Source organism: Schistocerca cancellata, chromosome 2, assembly GCF_023864275.1.
Source record: "Schistocerca cancellata isolate TAMUIC-IGC-003103 chromosome 2, iqSchCanc2.1, whole genome shotgun sequence".
Lineage (NCBI taxonomy): Eukaryota > Metazoa > Arthropoda > Insecta > Orthoptera > Acrididae > Schistocerca > Schistocerca cancellata.
The window spans coordinates 206,037,770-206,058,531 of NC_064627.1; the positions used below are offsets into that span (position 1 = coordinate 206,037,770).

Here is a 20,762-nt window from a genome sequence, read left to right on the forward strand (position 1 = left end):
TTGTAGCGCGAAGAATATCGAGTCGACATTCAGTTGCTTGTGCTATGTACTTCACAACATGTCCTATGTCACTGTTGCAATCGCCTGATATGACGTCTTCACACAGGAATATCGTCGACTTTGCTCGCATACTCGCCGTCCTTCTCGAAGCTCCACAAGAAGAAATCCAGCGGGGCAACGTTGGGGAAAGTGGTGGCCAGACAGTGGGTTCCATGCGTCCGATCCAGCGATTGAGAAATTTCGTATTCAGGAACTTGCGAACAGCAGCGGAGCCCCATCTTGTTGAATTATGATGTTTGAATGCAAATCTTGTATTTGCGGGTGTAAAAACTGTCTAAACATGTCCACATACATTGACTCACTCATTGTTTGTTTTTCTTTTTTTTCCAAAATAAGAACGGTCCACCAATCATGTCGTTCATTATCCAATACCAGACGTACAGTTTAGGGCTATCACGATCTTTTTCAGTGATGGTGGTGGATGTTGATTGCCCCAAATCCGAACACTGTCGATAACCGTTCCTGATACACAATGTTGCCTCATCTGAGAATAAACATCTTTCCAGGAAGCTGGCGTTCAGTGTCAATACGCTGGAGCCTCTCCGCAGCAGATTATTGTCGGCATTGTTTGTCGTTCGGCATTAGATGTTGCAGAGTCTATACTTTGTTAGCATACAAACGAAGACGCTGCTGTGCTACACGGTGGGATGTTGCTCGGGGTGCGTTAAGTTCTCTAGATACCTGCCGAATTGACTCTGAAAAATGCCTTTCTGATGTCCTCCACTGTCTCTTCCTAACCACGACGACGTACATGGCCACTCTGTTATAGAAAACTCCCAGTTGCGAGAAGCTTGAGATATCATTCCTTAATTGTTTCCACATCAGGTGAAACACATCCATACAGCTTACGGTAATATCTTTGCACAGTAGTCGATGAGTTTGTGTCTGCGAACCAACTACTGGATGCGTGCTGTATGTGTGGCCATTTTCATTTCATGAGGTTACTCTGCATTCTGGCAACAATAGTTGAGACGTCTGACGCGGGAAATGAAAGTTCTAACAGGTGCTCTAGTCTATAGTGCAATTTTATTATCTACAGTAGTTTCTTTTTCCTGGGCCTTGAAATGTGATAATTTTGCAAGGGGGCACACACTATATTGTTTTACTGTTATTGTTGTGGTCTTCAGTCTTGAGACTGGTTTGATGCAGCTCTCCATGCTACTCTATCCTGTGCAAGCTTCTTCATCTGCGCCACTTGGATTTAACTATCTGACAGTCTTGTGATATGTGTACGTCAAGTGCAGTAGTCCTAACTTGGCACAAAAATGAAAGCGTCGGTCCAAGACTGACGTGTACATTGTGTTAATTACCTTGTGCTTGCACGGCCACATTGGGTTGTTGACTGTGAGCGGTTTGAACCGTTGGAACTACGTAACTGCATTCCTGGTAGAGCGTAAGTCTACTGTCTCTCTATGTTGTGGGAAGTCACGTGCCGATCCACTTCAGAGCATAGGCGTGTTAACGACGATTGGTTTTTGTCACTTCAGCGCGGAGGGAACCACGGAATTTCGCGAAGCAATTCGGAACTGTCTTTTTTGGTAATGATTTACTACCAAAAGCTAAACGAAGGGATTTGAGGCATTGTTGAGGTATTCCTTTACGCAAACATTCATTCAGCGAAAACCTTCAAGTGAGAGTTCCATTTTTTCACGACGCTGTTTCCTTCGAATACTCTTCTATCTTACTAAACCGCTAAAACAGTCACCTGGTCCTAGTTGCAGGTTGACAGTCTAACAATATCCAGAGGGAACAAAACTTTTAATTTCAGTAGTATGTATAATTATTGACCGAATTCAAAAAATTATAATGCTGTAATAATCTACTCAATGACATGTACAAGTACCTCCCTACCGTAACGGTTTAGCACAATAACTGCAGCACTGAAGTTCGAAATTATGTATACGTCTTGCACACTCACATTCATCCAGTGTTTGAGACTAAGTGCGCTAAGTAACTTCCAACAAACTTCACACGTAATATAAAATCTTTTAGAAACATTTTCTCGCTGATACTCCCCAAACACGTACATAGGAAAAAAATTTATCGCGTAGAACGTTTTCACTGTTCATGCAGTAGAACTTTAGCGAGACAAGACCTTTCAGTTTGTTACAACTTTACTACTAAAGTTAACCGCGAGACATTACGTAGACAGTATCCGAATATACCAATGTATGTACCTGCAAAATAATATACGACGCATAGTTCAGGTGTGACGTCAAAAACATAGAAATCTGTGAAAACTAGTTTTCTTAAAACAAAGCACGAATTACCGAGACTGCCTCAAATAAACGTGTTGACTTTATGACGTATATGCCAAAAGATATTAAATGAACATATAAGAAGATAACACTTTTATGATTTGCCAGGTTTTGCTTTGATTCTTTCATTGGTTTATTGTTAAATAATCCGAAACTAATAAAGCCAACGTACTTAGGGTTTTTGTGCGTTCAGCCGTACAGTTTTACATGCTAACGTCAAATATATAACACATTAAGTAACGTGTAAATTATATGTTTGAAGCTGTTTTATACATGGGAGTGCGATTTTTTAAAGAATCGGAATTGTGGGGGGTTTGGGAGGGTTTACTGTTTGTAAACTATTATTATTTCTCAGCAGCCATTGTTTTCATCATTTAGCAATTACATCGGGGCACAATTCGAAGCGGGACTCGTCATTGACGACAATTCTACGCCATTCAATGAGATCTCAGACAGAGGACATATCTGGAGACGCTCGGACAGCAGTGGAATACCAACGTGACCGTCGTCCGCTGTCCAGCCCGACAATCAGGAGTGATGGTCTGGGTTGCCATTTCTTTTGATAGCATGACTCCTTTAGTTGTCATCCGCGGCATCCTTAAAGCACAGCGCTATGTCGACCATGTTACACGTTTCGTTTTATTGCCTTTTATGGCAAGCCATCCTGGGCTTAAATTTCAGGAAGATAATGCCCGTCCACAAGCGGCGAGAGTTTCTACTTCTTGTCGTCGTGCTTGCTAAACCCTACTTTGGCCAGCAGGTTCTCCGGATCTCTCCCTAACTGAGAACGTATGGAGCATTATGGGTAGGTCCCTCCAATCAACTCGTTATTTGATGGTCTAACGCGTCAGTTGGACAGAATTTGGCACGAAGAAGACATTCAGCAACTCTAAGTGTCAATGCCAACCCGAATAAGTGTTTGCATAAGGGCTAGAAGTGGACCAACGCTTGATTGACTTGCTGTGTTTGTGAAGCCCTTCCTTTCGAATAAATCATCCATTTTTTCTGAAATTGTAATCTTTTTTCGTCTGTACATGTACATTACATGTACAGTCTTTCTCAGAATGGCCACAAGTATGTAGTAGGGTGACTCAGGAGCTGTACATTTAAAATGAGCTTCCCTATTCTCTCGAGACTATAAGGAAAAGATAAAGCTTTCTTGGATTACCTTTGCGAATAGACGCGTAGGACTTCCTCCTACTTGTTTTGTGCAGTCTCTCCTTCACTTCCCTCACATCAAATATAGCAGTGCACTGGAAACATTCTGAGCTAGAGTAGTTCTGACTCTGTGGCTTTGTTTGGAAGTCCGGGTAGCAGATCTGCTTCATATAATAGTGCGGGATGCCATTAGGTAGCTTTATTAATAAACACCATAAAAGAATTCACAATTACTGAGTCTAACACATTTAATTCCTTACGATACTGACAACAGAGTGCATGCCTGACAGGGAATTCATACCAGGAGTACATCCTACCGCCGACTGACTTACTTAGTGCCCAACTAGGATCACTAGCGAACTTGGTACGACATCTGAAGGATTCGTACTTTGTCCGTAGCGCATTCACCCTAATTTGTTTCTTATTCTTGTTAGTTTTCTGGATAGTGCGGTAATAATTAGCAAGAATTACTGACTGTTAGCATACCCTTAGCATTTATGATGTTGGAAGTGGGTAATTATAGTAACTGTTTGATACAGAAAAAGTAGTTGTTTCGCGCCCATGCCCGCTAGCCGTGGGAATTCCCCCCCCCCCCCCCCCTCCCGCCCCCCACCTATGTATAGCAGCAGCACAGCTTATCAGTCTTACACGTAACGATAAAACATAATGTGAAAACGACAAATAAATGGGACTTGAAATAAGACGAACGTCGCCAGTTGTTATACCTTCCGTATAATTCGTCGATATTATCTAAATACATTGACAGTGCACTGAGTGAGGTGTCGAAATAGGTTGAGGTGTCGCAACAGGCAAGACATTGGATTGATTTTCGGAAGGACCAGAATTCGAATTCACTTCGAGTAATCTTGCTCTAAGGAGTCCATCATTCCCTCAGTTGTTGCATTTGGGAGGGGGCGTGTTTCTTTAAAACGTCACGGCTGGTTCCTCCCGTGTCTTCAACACGTTCCCTTAGCTTTAGAGCTGCGGTAAGGTTGTTAAAAACGTGATAGTGTTGGCATAAAATGATTTTTAGGGTGTGTGCGCCTACGAAAAGTTTTACGGGTTGGTGCGTTCCCCGTTGTGGCTGCAAGATATGAAACATTGTCTTTGGGCAAACGTAAAAGTAATTTGAATCGTGAGACTTAAGTTATTCCATGCTATTGATGTCACACTCCGTGCAGCTTCTATGTATATTTGCGAAACTCGATGACGGGTTAATTTTAGCATAGGGTAATTTTATGCGGCTATGGTCAACCAAGTTTCTTGTCATAACTGAACCGTATGCAGTGTTCATCAGTGGAACTTGTTTTCATTTGGAGGGCGGGATTGGTTGACAAAACTGTGAAAACTTTCGAGTTAATATAGAGCTGACGCTATCGTAAATGAAACGACTGTCCGAAACATTACATGATGCATTCGTATGCAGTACTGAAAACGTACCGACGTAATGGTACTCAAGTTATAAGAGTTAATTGATGCTGTTCGTTTCTTAACACGGTACACACAAATCATTCATCATAGATCAGTAAAATCTGTTGTTTCTAAGTAAATGTACGACAACATTGTGCTAGGTTGATTTTTACACAGAATATTATAACGACTAGCTACTTTTTACAATGCTATTTATTTATTTAAACAGCGCCATTACCAGTGCATCTGTAATGCACAGTGTAATACACTTTTTTGTGTGTATATATATTTATATGCGCACATAATTTAACACGCCACTTATGTGCACACACACACACATACATACACACACACACACACACACACACACACACACACACACACACACAAACTGCATTACACAGTTTTGGATGTTGCAAGATGATAAGCAACCTGCACTGGAACGTAATGGCGCGGATTCTTCATTGGCATCGCCACCCCAGAGATGTTTCGACAGTTGGGGAAACAAAACACAAAATGTAATGTAAAACGTGAACTAGCCGTCTGAAGATGAACCTATCGGTTCGAAACCGGTAACGGCGCTGTTTAAATAAATAAACAGCATTGTAAAAAGTGGCTGGTTGCTGTAATCTTCTGTGTAAGAGTCTGCCTATATTTTATACATAGCCACGGGCTCAGTATGTCAGTTTTTGACAAAATAGAAACATCATGCTAGTTTCACAATGGAAACTTAGCTGCTTTCTTAATTGGTGCCTTAATTTGCCCATTATTAGCTCACTCGAATCGAACTGAAATCAAATGTGTCTTCTCTTTTGCAGGTATGACCTGATTGCTGCCTATGCTGTGGTACTCCTCATTACGTAGGTAGGACTGCAGTCAGATTTGCTTCAAGAAAGTCTTTACGTGCTAACTTTTTTTGTCTTTTCTATGTGTATCAATTGAATGCTGCAAAACTGCGATTTTGTTTTCCTTTTTATTTTTGCGTTTCTTCTTTTTTCTTTTTTTTTTCGAAGAAATATATTGAATGATAATTTTAATGGACTAGTATCCCTCAGGTTAACGTAGCTGCATGCTGCAAAAGGCTGTATTAAGTATGTGCTAGTTTCCAACAGTTTTCGTACGGCGATTGAAAGTAAAATAAGATCAAGTGCAGAATCACTTTCGGATTGTGTAGGATCAGAGGACTCAACCGAGGTCGTGAAAAGAAGCAAATGGATTTTACTTGTTACTAAAAAAATATTGTTCTTAGACATAATTTTCGTGAATCGTGGTGTACCTAACACATCAGTCTCAACGTCAAGCTAAATACATTTGCTAGACTGTTGAAATCACTGAACAGTACAAAAAGAAGTTCTGGAGGCGTCCGACTAGTAATTTTCCTAAGTAAACCTCGAAGAAAAATTTGTAGTACAGCAAACTTTGTTATTCATTTACGCTACGTTAAGTTGATATTTCCATAATCTTTGTCGCTGTTGTCATCAGCTAAGTGACCAAAGGGTGTGAGAGGTAAAGAGACAGATGGAAGCCAAAGTTGCGATAATTTGCAGGATATAAGGAATTGCTCTCTAACATACGTTCTGAGTGGGGTCCGCCTTTAACAAAACACAATTTTGTTTTTCGTCTCAGACATGTTTCACTGCAGTTGCAGCATCATCTGTGGTTTTTTTTATTATGGCTGTTAAACATAACGAATCTTCTTTACTGTTTAAATACATACAAATATTAGTTTCTAAATAGTAATTACAGGTTTTTGAAGAGCACATATAATTCATCCCTTCTTACCACATGGTGTGGTTTTCATGCTGTATTACGTTTTTCCATTATCATTCCCACCTCTGAGGGGGGGGGGGCAGTTTGAGGACATACTGGCGTCCCTTTTCAGCCATAAAGCAAGAAATAAATGAAATTTATTTGTATTCAAACTGATTACGACAGAACAGTCATTCGGACCTGAATACACACTACTTGGTTCCAATCCACCGACAGTCACTGACGTTGCACTAGGAGACTTCTTTCGACATCGACGTCGGTGCGTCCTTTTCGGTGATGAGCGGTAGGGCTCGACGACAGTCCAGAAGAGAGGTCGCGAGGCGGAACTTCGTAGCCGGTCGGAGGGAGACTCGGAGATACGACTCCCTCGGACGGGCCGATGCGGCTGGCGAAGAAGGGAGCGTGGGTGAGTTGCGCACAGGCCGACCGCAGGTGCGACCGACGTCGGGCACAGCGTGGAGAGCTCGGACGAGACGTGAAGATACGCAACACGGCTTAGAGTGAAGACGGCGGCCGATACGGCGAAATCGGACGCGGACTGAAGACTTGGACGCGACTCCAAAGCCCTCAGCAATGGGAGCTCCGATTGAGGGACTGGCGATTGCAGTCGGTACTATGTCCCGGGCGACCCATGGTGTGAACTGGCTGTGCTCAGTCGGAGGGCTTCCTTTATAGCCGTCCGGTGGAAGAATAATTCGGCGACACTTGATAAGCGGAAGGTGATCGGTGCGCGCGATGGAAGAGCTAATTGCGGTGAAGCTGGCGCTACGTATTACCGTGGCGACTGGGTGAGCTGTGGTTGGCAAATAACACGGTTTGCTTATCTTTGCGGTCGTACTGTTTACCATGCATCTTCGCTGTGTTGTCGCCAGCGGCGTGGAGGAGCGGCAGCCCACAATACCGTCTGGGTTACGTAGCGGTGGATCCCAGGGGGATAATTACACTCTCCAAAATAGGCAAGAGTCTTTCAAGAGGTCTTTTGACATAATATTTTTTCTTTTATGCTGTTACTTTGTTGGTTTTCTTGAAGCATTTTCTGATGAATGACTGCATGAGTTGACCCATTAAATAAGATGGTACATTTCAGCACTTCTGTTTCTTCAGAGTCGTGAGATGACGAAGATTCAGTTTTTCAGTGTAGTTGTATCTCCCTAATAGTGACATGAATAGTACTAGAATAGAGGTTTCACAGCATACGCGTGAAGCTAGCTGGGCACTTTCTGCGTTTGGAAACGTTGAGGGTGCTTGCTATTACTGTATTATGAAAACTAGGCTAAATGCATCCCACAGGGTTCTGTTACGTCACCCCTGCTCTTCAACCTGTACATCAATAACCTCCCGACGAATCCTCATGCAGTCGACAGCCTTCATGCTGATGTCACGGCAGACGGCGACAGTATTCTTCAAACGGAAAAGAAGACTACTCCTATGCTTCCCACTACGGATGCTGGGACAACCCCTGATCGCCGTCTATTAAATACTTGGGAGTTGTCTTGGACAAGTCACTAACGCTTATGCTTCACACGCGAAAGCAGAAGACATTCACGAATAAAATGGTTCACTCCTTAATACCTTTTTTCGTCAGTAAAGACTTCAATCCCAAGACGAAATTGGATTTCTACAAGTCCATGGTGCAGCGAAAACTTCTGTACGGGTGTGCAACGTGGAGCGTCGTTTATGACTCCAACATTAAATCCCTACAGATAATCCCAAACTGGTGCCTGACGTGGACGCTGGGGCTGCCATGGAACTGGAGAAATTCAGGAAGATCTTCATGAACAGTACCTAAGGAACAAGATCACAAAGATCGAATGTCAGGAAATTTAGTACGCGAGCTACGCCTGGTCAGAACGTTACTCCCACAACACTAGCTTAAGTACAACGTGCCACTGGCCTTGGTTTGCTGGCACCAACCTTAACTCTGCTCTCATACTCGAAGTAGGTCGCCAAGATTATGGTCTGGTCTTGGATCCACAATCCATTGATTCACCACCCGATGTTTCACACCTTCATGGAAATAATGATTCCCCACCCCCCTCCCTCCCAGCGTACCAAAGACACATAAAGAGTATATTTTATACGTGCACCCTTCATCCAACAAGGAACAGATCTCAAAGTGAGTCAGTCTTGTGTTGACACCACAAAAAAGTAGATGTTGTGAACAGTGCGTAGTCACGTAAAGCCCCTCGGGTGCACCGAAAATGATGCAGTATGTCCAGGTGTTGCCCCATCAAAGAAGCATATTCCTATGTGTTTTAATCACTTCATTGGAGCTTCACATTTGAACTTCGATGAGGGATAAATGAAGGACGTAAGACAGCAGAGCGAAAAGCTGGACAGATGAATTAACTTCTTGGGCGGCAGAAGACAATCATCTCACTATTTTAAAATCATTTACAGCTGGGTTACTTCCATTCTTAGACTAAATTTTATATTCTCCGGTTCATCACACTACTTTAATAATGAAGAAACTTGAGAAACAGATTGCACTGGCTTACCACTTGAAACTTTTTCATGCATGAAGTGTTCGAAATGCTATCTTCGTTAAGTGGTAATTATTAGGTTCACCGGAAATGTTTCGTGTTAACAAGCGACTCACGTCATTGATTTTGTTGACTTTTGATTTCACTGCCTCAGCTGTACGTAGTATCAGCTGTGTAAGTGGTCGTTACAGACAAGGTAGTGAGGACATACTTCTGAACAAGTGTGTCCGGTACAGCTAGACAGGAGAAGTGGCCCAATTTTCTGGCCACCAAATTCTACAGAACTACCGTACTAAACTTACATTTGTGGGGACGTTTGATAGCTGTAGCGTATAGAACACTAGTGCGAGATGAAGTGTGTGACCGTTTTATGGAAACCGTATGCAGTAATTCAGGAATACATCAGCGTTGTCGAGATTCAGTGCGATTGTGGGCTGATGCATGTATCGGAGATATCGCAGATCATATTGAACGTTCCATGTGTGGCGTAATTTGCTGAAATGTTTTGTCTCTCTCTGTTTGTCACGACTGATATACTATGAAGTGTTCAAGAAAGTTCCTAACATGGAAATAAAGCGTTTCCTGACCTCTGCCCACATTTTTTTTCTATCATGTGTGAGGAGACTGCTGTGTGTCCTTTCATCCATAAACATTTGAGAGACGTGCTGCGTCCTGTTCTGCAAGATTATCACCTCTGATTACACGACACCATCCATACGAGTTTGAGTTACTCGCTGTGTCCTGTTCAGAAAGAACGACTTACGATGTACTTGGTTACTCGTTGGTTTTATTATAAAACGCTATCTTAAAATCGAAACAGGTCAGCTTTGATGTACCATTAAATTTTAAATTCTGACAAAAGCTTCGAGTCCCGCCGGAGCCAAGGTTGTTATCCCTCCGGTGTCATGATTTTAACCTTTAAGAAGTCTGTTTACAGTTTTCACACAGTAGTTTCTCCATGTTTCACGTGTCTGTGTTAAACGCATTCTGAGAAGTTTTACTTCTGTGTGACTTCCGTTAAAATAAATTCCATGAGAATTAAATTTTTGTTTTAATACCGCTTATAATTTTAGTGCAGTAATCTTTCATCTGTGGAAGATCTCAGTGTAGAGGTCAGTCAGTGCTGCGTTTCCGCGCCCACTCTGTATTGATTCTCCGATTTGCTTGCGTTTGTGTTTTACATGGCATGTTAATGCATGAATATTTTCTGTGCTCGAGTAATGATGATAAGTTTAATATATTTCGACAATGACTTCGTCTAAGAAGTCATGTCATGCCCAACACTGGGTACTTGAAATTGGCCAAAAGCGGAAATCATAATTGTACAGTTGAAAATACGATCTATATAGTCAAATGGTGGAATTTTCATTGAAAAATAATAATGATAATATGTCGCCATGCGTCTTGATGCCGTTACCAAATTTACGAACTTGCAGTGTGCTGCATATATCTACACGCTATGAGAAACAGTGAGTATAAGAAATACAAAATATTTGTTGAAAACTTCTTGCGTAAGAACGTACTATTAATGCTATTGATTGACAAATTTGGACGTCTGACTGGTACTATCTTCCTGCTCACAACTTTTGTCTTTAATTTGTTTCCTATCTAATCAGCATTCCCTGCAAAATAGCAATTCTGAGTGTCTAATCTTCGACAAAAAACACTAATCACGACTGAGGTCTACCTACACTGAAATCACAATCCAAGGAGTGTCCAGCTCGGAAGATTTTTGGCTCTTGATAGCTGTGCAAACGTAATTGTATGTGTGTGTGTGTGTGTGTGTGTGTGTGTGTGTGTGTGTGTGTGTGTGTCAGTGTGTTTGATAATTTAGAGAGAGGACATGCATGTTTGAGATAGTTACACCAAACATATTTCTCGAAAATCACAAGAAAGGGAGGCATAGTGTAGTATATAATATTTGGAGACACGGAAAGAGTTCAACACTGGCAATAAAATACAGTAATAGTTGCCTGACAAAAAGAAAAAAACAGTAATAGTTGCAATTTCGTACACGCATTGGTAAGTGTAAAGTAAGTAAACCTGTCATCAACCTGAAAGTGGGTTTGAACACCACAGTACATACCTGGCAGAGCAAGGTCCTATTCAAGGTGGCGTGTCCTTGCTACCTCCAGACCTTTGAATGTAGTTCATACCAAATTAGGGGGGGGGGGGGGTCATAAAGTTTACTGTGGACTTCGAACCATGGTGCTGCTCGGCATTTTTCACACTATCAAACATAGACAGAGGTGAAAGGTGACAAATAAAAATCCTGGGACAGGCCAGGGATAAAAAAATCCCAGATTTTTCGCCTTCAGTCTGGCACTTCATCTCCGAGCAACGGAGCTACACCATTAGTGGATATGTACGCGACTAGAATCTCAATTTTCTGTGACGGCTGTAAAGCTATCAAAGCACTATTGCTGTAAGTAATAAAGTTATTGCGCCTGGGAGGATGTAATGGGCATGTGCTGCCTGGAGATAGTTTGAGAGCACTGCGGAGGACTCCAGAGAAAGCCACGTGCTTGTGTGAGAGAACGTTACCAACGCGTGAAAGAATTGGAAAGAGCCATATTTGTGGGTCTGTATGTGGTTGGCGCGTCGAATCAGCCACTGTAGTGTGGATCAATGTAAGATTTAATGGGAAAGTTGAAGGAAACCACATATGTCATGGGTTTTTGTCGACCAAGTCTGTCCACTCCAAGGGAGGCTGCCCGTATTGTGCACCATCCACGTCGTGACTCCGCCTCAAGAAAGCCTGTCACCTGAACAAATATAATGGACTCACTACAACACACCGCGTCATCCCACACCATTGGCCGGAAATCAGCAGAAGCCAGACTACTGAATCTCCAGCACATTTGTAGGCAGCTGTTAAAACCACAGCTCAGGAAATACAGACATTTTCAGCGATAAATGTATGTTCTGCACTACCCCGCATGACGATCGTTGGTGAGCCTGATAGCAGTGGCGGGGAAAGGACACATCCCACTAGTGTTTTGGAGAGAGACTCCCATACTGATGTTACCCATAGCGTCCTGCTGTGAGGAAGCATTTGCTTTGACTTCAGGTTAATGTCCTAGTGCCATCTTTCAGTAGGGGAATGATCTTCCACAGGCAGTATATCTATGAACAGTCACTATGTTGTTGAGATATTCTCTTAGCCAACTCCAGTGATAATCTCTACGATATCGAGAACCAGTTGTAATAGTTGTGGGACGCTTTTACAGGAGACATTACAATAACTGAATGACACCCTATTAAACTAGACCCAGACCCAGGGAGTGCCACATTCTGCTGATGAGAAACAAATTTCGTTTTTCGTTTAACCAGATTTTATAATTTGTGAAATAAAGCCACATAATCTCTCACCTGTAACATATCTGTTCCTAGCCGACCATATGTGCTAGATCTGGTCGGTATTGTAGTCGCAGAGGCCGGTACTGGCCACATGCAAAGAGAATTTTTCCTCAGCCTGGAGATGATAGGCCTTCCATAACCCTCCTAAATGGGTTGTGGCGGGAGCATTTTCTCCACGACGATTGGTGTTTCCAGCATCCGTTGCAGAATGTTCTGAAAGTCCAGCCAGGCAGAAGTGCTGTAGTCAGAAGCAGGAAAATGCCGATCAGAATGTTTCATTCTTCTCCTTATCCTGTTTGGCTGTAAGGCTTATATGTTGAAGAATTTCGTGGGGTAGTTTGGAACTCGCGAAACCAAGACGTTAGCCGATAGCCCTTGTGGGACTGACATGGTCAGTTGTGGACCTCTGGGGCGGAGTGATCAGCGCGAGGTTACTTTTCCGGTACGTGGAGTCTACGAAGCATAGTGCGTTCCCGTGAGCGGGCGTCGAATTCTGTTTAGGGAATTGCCTGGCTTTTTTCTTTTTTTCGTGGGTGTGGCGGATTAATGAGGGCGGACTTGTTCGGTAAAAAAACGCCTCAGAGAAGAGCGTGGAGACATTAGCTAGCTGGAGGTGATGTGGGTTAAAAGTGACGGACTCGGTGAGAGTTGTTGATACCAGTAAACTACATTTGTTTCCATCCAGATTTGAGAGTGATGTTTTATGTGATTTTTCCATTAGCGGCATTTAATTGTATTGCCGATATATTGGGGAGTCAGTTGGAGGCAGTGTACGGACTGTCAGCGGTGAACCTATTCCAGTCCAGCGGTCGAGTCTCAGAATCTTTCCTGAAAGTAGTAAGCCTTGTACAGAGCTTTAATTAATGACTTTGGAGTTGTGAGTAATTTAACCCCGCCTCGCTGATTAAAGCGAGACTGATTTGGTAGTTTGGCAGTGCAGACATTTAATCGGGGTCCGTCAATACACGTTTCCAGTTAAACCTGTGGAGCAATACGTCACGTTATTAGTCACGAGCGCTGCACACCGCGAAGAGGGCGTGGATTCTGGATGCGACCTCGGGTGTAGTTTCGCGCTTCGAGGACGGACGGAATGAATGTTTCACAACTCGTGAAGATTGATTCCACTTCCTCTTCTCCTTTTAGGTGCGTAACTCTTTTTTTATCAGTAATCATAATTCCCTTGAATCTTCCAGTATTTCTGTGAGCGATCTATTTTCGTGGTGCAGGACAATACAGTTTTGACTTACTGAAGACACGTCAGCGAAAACGTTGTTTAAAATACAGGTTACGATATAGGTGAACTGCCAAGTGTTTAGCACTCACGGTAGGAGGAACTGCGTTCGACACGGGACGCCACCGTGTACACTGAAGTAAAATTAAATAGAGGAATATTCTCTTCACGGATTTAGTCACAGTTTAGCATTCTGTTTTCGGAAGAAGTGTCCTGAATGGACAATAAATCCCGATCAGTTATCATGAGTTTAACATCCGGAAAATGGATATTTTAGGCGACCCTGTGCGTGGGAAGGGAGGGATAAATCTCTAGACCACATAGCTGTGGAACTGTTCTTAGATCGATGTAGGTATGACGCCCTTAATACTAGGGTGCCTTCTTACGCTGGAAGAGCAATTTTGATTTCATCCTTCGCAGCAGTGAATAGCACAGTTGTGTGAAACAGAGGTGTTGAACTAAAGTTATGACAGTGCTTTTTGTGAAAGACCTGATGGTGTGGAAAAAGAGAAATGCCTAAGTCTAAGAACAGCTTGACGCATGGGAAGAGTCCCGGCCGAAAACGGTGAAGGTTTAATAACAATACTGGGGAAGTGCAGACTTCGTGCTACAATTTACTGCTGCGAAAAGTATAGAGCTTCTTGCATTTAGGTAGTATGATTGTGGAAGGTGGGAGAGAAAAATATGTACATGCACGGAGTAGCCAAGTGCGAGAACTTGCATGATCAGCCTAGTTTGGAACCAAGAAGTGCCCCCTAAGTGCAGAAGAGTCGAATACATGACGTACTATATATGTTTGTAACACACGTATACTGCAGAAATATGGACTGTGAAGGAGGAGGATAAAACAAGAATATAAGTATACTAAAAGTTGTTCCTGAAAAGTAGAATTGCAGTGACACGATTAGATGGAGAAATAAGAGAAACCTCTTGAGGATGAATAGAAACATCTAAGTTAGAGTGGTGCGGAGACGGAGAGTGAAAAGATGATAGGAGGTTCCAAGGAAAGAGATCGAAGGGAAGACGGAGGCACAGATTGCTGAAAGGAGTACGCGAATGAGAGGAAGGAAAGGATCTTGACTGTGAGGGGGCAACAAAAAATGTAGATAGGACGTGCTGTGATAGTTGTTTCCAGCTGACCTCCCCCCCCTCCCAAACATGGAAAGTGTTAATGATGATGAAGGTGGTGGTGGTGGTGGTGGTGGTGGTGGTGGTCGTCGTCGTCATTGTAAAACAACAGGACACTGAAAGCCGACTAACTACTCGTAAGAACCTGGACTTAAAAAAGTAATATGTTTTTCTTTACGTTGAACTGTAATAACAAATCGTGTTTTCCTGCTGTTTCGTTGCGCATTTGATTTCTTGATATAAACATGAAACACCAGGTCTCCAAGGAACTAGTTCTATCATTTTCCGAGATTTTTTACTGCTGAATTAAAGCGCACTATCGATTCCGTATGGTCCAGTTCTTACGGTAACTCCCTTTTCATATCCTTCCGCAGTGTTCTCTCGAGTAATAATAGACTAGAAGCAAGGGATGTGAAATAATTTAAGTAAGATTCAGTGCTGATAGACGATGGCAGTATCGTATGACAAATCTAGGGTTCAACAAAACGTAAAGTATTTGCGGTATTGAGGTCGGCATTTAAGCCTTTCCAGCCGACACATTGTTGGAGGCACGCAGATGCTTTCACACAGCAATTCTCAAATGGCCCCTGGACACGCCAGGTCTGCAGTCCAGGCGAAATGTGTGTCTGACACGAACGGAGCGGTGCAACAACCCGGATGGGCGGTAGCGTGTAGCAGAAATGCATGTTTTTTTTTAAACAAAAAAAAAAACCTATGCTAAGCCCATTGACTTTGTGTTTTCTGCAACTGTAGCTTTGCTTCTATCATACTGTGTTAGCAATCTTGCTGAGTCTGTGACCCATTCGTAAGCAAAGTTATGTATGCCAGCTTGCTTTTATCCCTTAACTTTCCAGAGCCATACACAATCATGTTCACTGGTCGATATGTGAACCATTCATACGTTTTTCTTGAAAGCTTTCAACAAAATCAGCAAAATACGAATTTTACAAAAACCTTATTTTCTCCAGCAGTGCATTGTACTTTCTATGGATTTGTAATGTAGACATGTGGGAATCAGACATGGAACAACCTGTCTGTTAAATGACCGGCACGGCTTTGGAGGCACACGCATACTCTTCTGGTGAAATTTTAGTTGCCTATCGGGTTTGCATAAATGTCGTGGGATTGCGTTGACACAATCTTTAATGTGTGAATGGTCCTGGGGCTTCTTGGCGTAAACATGAAAGCTCACAAAACCCCGCAGAAAGTAGACCATTTGTGTTAAGTGGTAAGATCATGCTGGCGATTTCTGGTCACTAAATGGGAGATCAAACAACCGCGATAAGACTCCTGCAATACATCTGAAGTTTTACGGGCAAGCGGTATCGTCCTGCCGAAACGATATGTCATCGAGGATAATATGTACCATTTGAGACACAAAGAACCGGGTTAGCGTGTTAACAGTAACTTTCGCCATTTAACGTTAATGCAATACCTGCCTGGTTTACGAAGAAGACGGGTCAAATGGTTCTACCAGATCACGATGCACACCAAGCAATGACATGTTTGCGGTGCATTTTTTCTTATCAATCAGTCATGGATTCTGAATTGACGAAATTGGAATATTTTTTCTACCGAAAATTGGACCCACATTACGAAGCTTAGCAACCAAACTTTCACCGTTTTGATGGTAATATTTGACAACCAGGATACATTGTTGTATAGTGTGGCGTTCCATGTTTAGTAATGCCTATGTCTCCTATCTACTATTCAGTTATCGATCTATCGAATCATGACAGTCAAAATGGCGCGCATTTAAAATCTTGCGCTCTCACTGCAGCACCTTTTCACTTCATCAAGATAGCGAGAAACTGACTATTAAACAGGGAAAACGAAGTAGAAATATGCGTGAATTGAACATCGGCACCACCGTCGTTTTGCTAACGATATTGTACTGTTGACTTCTATTACTGGTAAACTTCGACGACTAATGGGATAACTTGATAGCACATGTTTTAAACGAGGCTTGAAAGTAAACTGTAATCAATATTATTATACGACTGACTCGCAACATGGAACCAAATCCCATTTGAAGGTGGTTGCCTATCTAACGGCTTCCAGGGGCAACAAAAATTTGATTTTGAGTATTTCACACAGTAATTGACTGAAATTAAAAAAATAAATGTTCTGTCAGAATCTAGTCATTAAGAGGTGTAATCTTGAAAGGTAGGAGTTCACAGTAAGACAAGTATTACAGTTAGAGACTGTGTATACGTCTTGAGACGGCGTAATCCATGGCACGCAAATACTCAGACTATATTCTTACAGTATTAAACATAATTTCAAACCTTTTCTGAACTTTTGTCTCGCCTACATATTTGACGTTAGTTATTTAACACATTAACTCATTTGTAAAGTTATCAGACTTTTGAAGCTGTTTTGTACATGTGAGTCCAATTCTTTAAATGACAAGGGTTTAATAGAATATTAGCAATTAATATAATAATATGCAACGATCCCGGCGAAAAAGAAATAGTAAAAATTAACAGGAAAGTTGTAGATCTATTTGATGAGTTTCTGGGTTTAGAGCAGATAGACTGTTGGATAGAAAAAAAGACTAAGAATGGTTTGGAGTGATTTTCCTAAAGTAATTAGGGTTTCTGAAGTATCTGAAAATGAAAGTTTACATTCAGAATGTGTTTCAGTTTTCACTTGTGGCATTGAGACACAGTTCAGTGAGCGAACAAGGTTTAAATATGTATCAGCGACTGTAGTGAAAATAACTGAATTGAAGTGGACCGGACATACGAGTCGGGAAATGGGTGGTGGATGGAGCAAGTAAGATCTTTACTGGATTCCAAGATCGAGACGATGGTGGGAGGTGGGTAGACGACATTAGAAAACATACTGGATCAACATGGATACGTGTGACTGAAAGCTGTTACGTGTGGTACAGTATAGAGAAGGCCTTCATGCAGTCGTAATGTTAAACGGATGATGATGGTGATGATGATGTGAACGACTGTTTTCACGACACGAATTATGTAGAATACTTGTACAGTTCAAAACACTCCATCTTAATTTTAGTGTTTTCTTGTGAGGGGGGGGGGGGGCTTACTAGTAAGATAACTCCAATACAGTAGTGATGCTGCCGATCAGAAAGTTGCCACCGTGTCCTCCAAAAAGCGCACCGGTTTTGAATCGCGTAGCGTAATTTGGTTGTTGATTGACCACGTTGTTTTGTATCATTTCGGTTTCCTTAAACCCTTAAACATTCCGATAGTTGATGCAGTCTGAATTTGTGGCATTTGTTCGTTGTTTGTCTAACAGTCGAGCAGTTTACTGTTGCGCGCCGTGTGCTGATAGTATAAGATACATTTTATTAGAACGGAGAAAGTTATGCAGCAACTGTGATATGTCTCCGCGCGATTCTAGGGCGCAATGAGGCACAGAGTGAATCAACAGTTTCCAGACTTACTGTAAACGTCAATTAAACGGAGCCAGTAATGAACGTAAAGAGTTCTGGGCGCCCTCGGTCTGGCCGGTATGTGAAAAACATGGCGGTGATTCGTGACAGTGTTTTGGTCCAGTGAAGTCGGTTCTTCGCCGTTCCCAAAAATTGGGCCTGTCATATTCTTCAGTACCTTAATAGAATTCAGTTAGCACATCAACTGGAAGAAGCCGATCAGTAGTAGTAGTAGTAGTAGTAGTGGTAGTAGTAGTAGTAGTAGTAGTAGGCGACGTTCTGTTGGCTGATTTGTGCCAATTCTACAAGAAGACGACGGGTTTTGCGAGAAATTTCATCTTCGATCGTAATTTTGTCACGCAGCCATAGCGAATTTCTAGGGCAGAGTTCTTGCATGGTACCGAAGTAGAGGTGGTAGTATACCAAACGTCGCTTCACGTAACTGAAAAAGGAATGTGTGGTGGAAATGTTTTACTTATGTGTTTTCGAAAAAATAAAGTTCGTAATACGATACATCCAAACAGTCGCGCTTCTTGAAAGACCCTTTGTTATGTCTGGTAAAATAGGTCTGGTATTAAGTCTATCTTTGTGTTACATGAAATTATCCACTCAGCATGCCGCAGAAGTTACGAAGTGATACTATTCAAAGTGTCGAAAAAATGTATAGAAATCCAAAGTTAGTAATGACTGATAAGAAAGTTTGTGAATTTATAGCTACTGTTTTCTTGTATCTGTTGTGGGCACCGTAAGAGGAAATACAGTCTGTTTCTTCATAACATTTTCATAGTGTGTAACGCTTGTTTCTTCCTCTCGCTTGCTGTTTTCTGTGTGCAATGCCACATGGCTTCGCTTGTCTCATGAGTACTATTGAATAAATTTTAACGCGTGTAGCGATACGATGTTAACGTACAACGAAATGAAAAGTACGTAGGATAGGTACTCTTTAAGCTGCATCACTTCCACAAGTACCTGCAGTGGGTTTTGCTGATTTTGTACCATACACCCATATCTTTGCGCGGGTCATACACTGTTGGGCAAAACGTCCATTGTGCTCTTAGATGCCACTGAATCTGTCATGAATGTGCTCGCATTTGTTGAAACATCCATCTTCTTGCTGAAAAGATCAGTCGTGACACTTCCCGTCAGATTAAAATTATTTGCCGGTCTGGGAATCGAATGCGGAACCTTGCATTTCACTTACCGACTAAGCTATCCGGGCAAAACTCACTATATGTCTGGCACACAGTTACATAGTGAATAGGTATTCTGGAAACCGTCATGCTTTCTGAATCTCATAGATTCCAGCAAGTATCGGTTCACTTACTTGAACCGAACATTCTTCCACCTCCGCTTGACCGACGTCATTTGAAGACTTCGGCTTCAATCAATGGTAAGGGATAAGTTTATATAACGCGCTGTAAAATAAAGTATTTCGAGTACATCCATTGTGATTTTTTTATCCAGGTTAGTCATTGTTTCCAAATCTTTCTAGAGTAACTACATGTTTATAAAATCGTAAATTCTGTCGACAATTTTATTCTTAAAATTACGTCTGTGGGTAACATTGTACACTTACAAACTGAATGCATTTAACATGGGTTAGCATTTACTTACCACTGTTGCCTAGTTGGGCGACTTAAAGAAACATTACTGTAGAACCTCTCGAAAATACAAATTTTAAAAGGTCCGAATTGTTTCAGTTTATGATACTAAGATTTATATCATCAATATTTGCAATAATAAAGTACAAAAACTCAAAAACTAATCTATGATTCCTCACAATATAAAAATAATTTTATTTATGCCGTACTGCAGCACGTTAACAATGTTAAGGATAGTTATTAACATTTCTGTCACCACAATGTGAGGTAAATTCACGGAAACTATGGTAAGGTACACGATATTGGAATAAGTATTGAAGCAAATAAACAATTTGACTCGCTAGCAACAACTGTTGAAACGCATTAGGGTTCAGGAACATGTTCAGGATCTTTACCTGAGTCTTAGCTAATCCGTATCACCCTTAGATTCGTACAAATCGTCCCCGAGAAGCATTTTCCTAGCACGAACACGGCACGTGGTACTACTAGCGGCCACGTTTTTTTTGGCACTTACCACTATTCACATGCACATATACTGAGAAATTTTGTGTTAGTGAAAAGCTGAAATTAGACATAGACATGTGGGTTTATCCTCGAACTGTCGACTAATATGAATAAAGCTCATCATGTACCATGTTATAAGTGCAATAGCTCTGTCATCAACTGTCCCGTACACTTGTTTACAACCGAGGTTTTCATTAAATTCATAAATAATTTGTGCGAATTTTTACAAGACGTCCATTCGGTAACAAGTGTGATTCTCTTTGTCATATTGAAAGTGTGTGCCGAACCTTTGCATGGCTCTAAGAATTCATCCAATCGAAGACTTCTTCTCTTTCATCAAACGTTGCGAATTGTGGCGCACAATCCCCGTGTGGAGTATCCAGAACGAACATG

General features: G+C 41.8%; 1 protein-coding gene across 5 annotated transcripts in view; it reads left to right on the top strand.

Moving 5' to 3' along the window:
- Positions 1-20,762, top strand: part of LOC126161534 (stress-activated protein kinase JNK) — a 566,777-nt gene that overhangs the window by 287,877 nt on the left and 258,138 nt on the right. The window contains exon 2 of one of the 5 annotated variants that reach the window (XM_049917455.1): positions 5,705-5,750. The exons of the other annotated variants lie outside the window; for them this stretch is intronic. The gene's annotated coding sequence lies outside the window, so the exon portion shown is untranslated. The remainder of the gene's footprint in view (positions 1-5,704; positions 5,751-20,762) is intronic. 5 annotated transcript variants of the gene reach the window in all.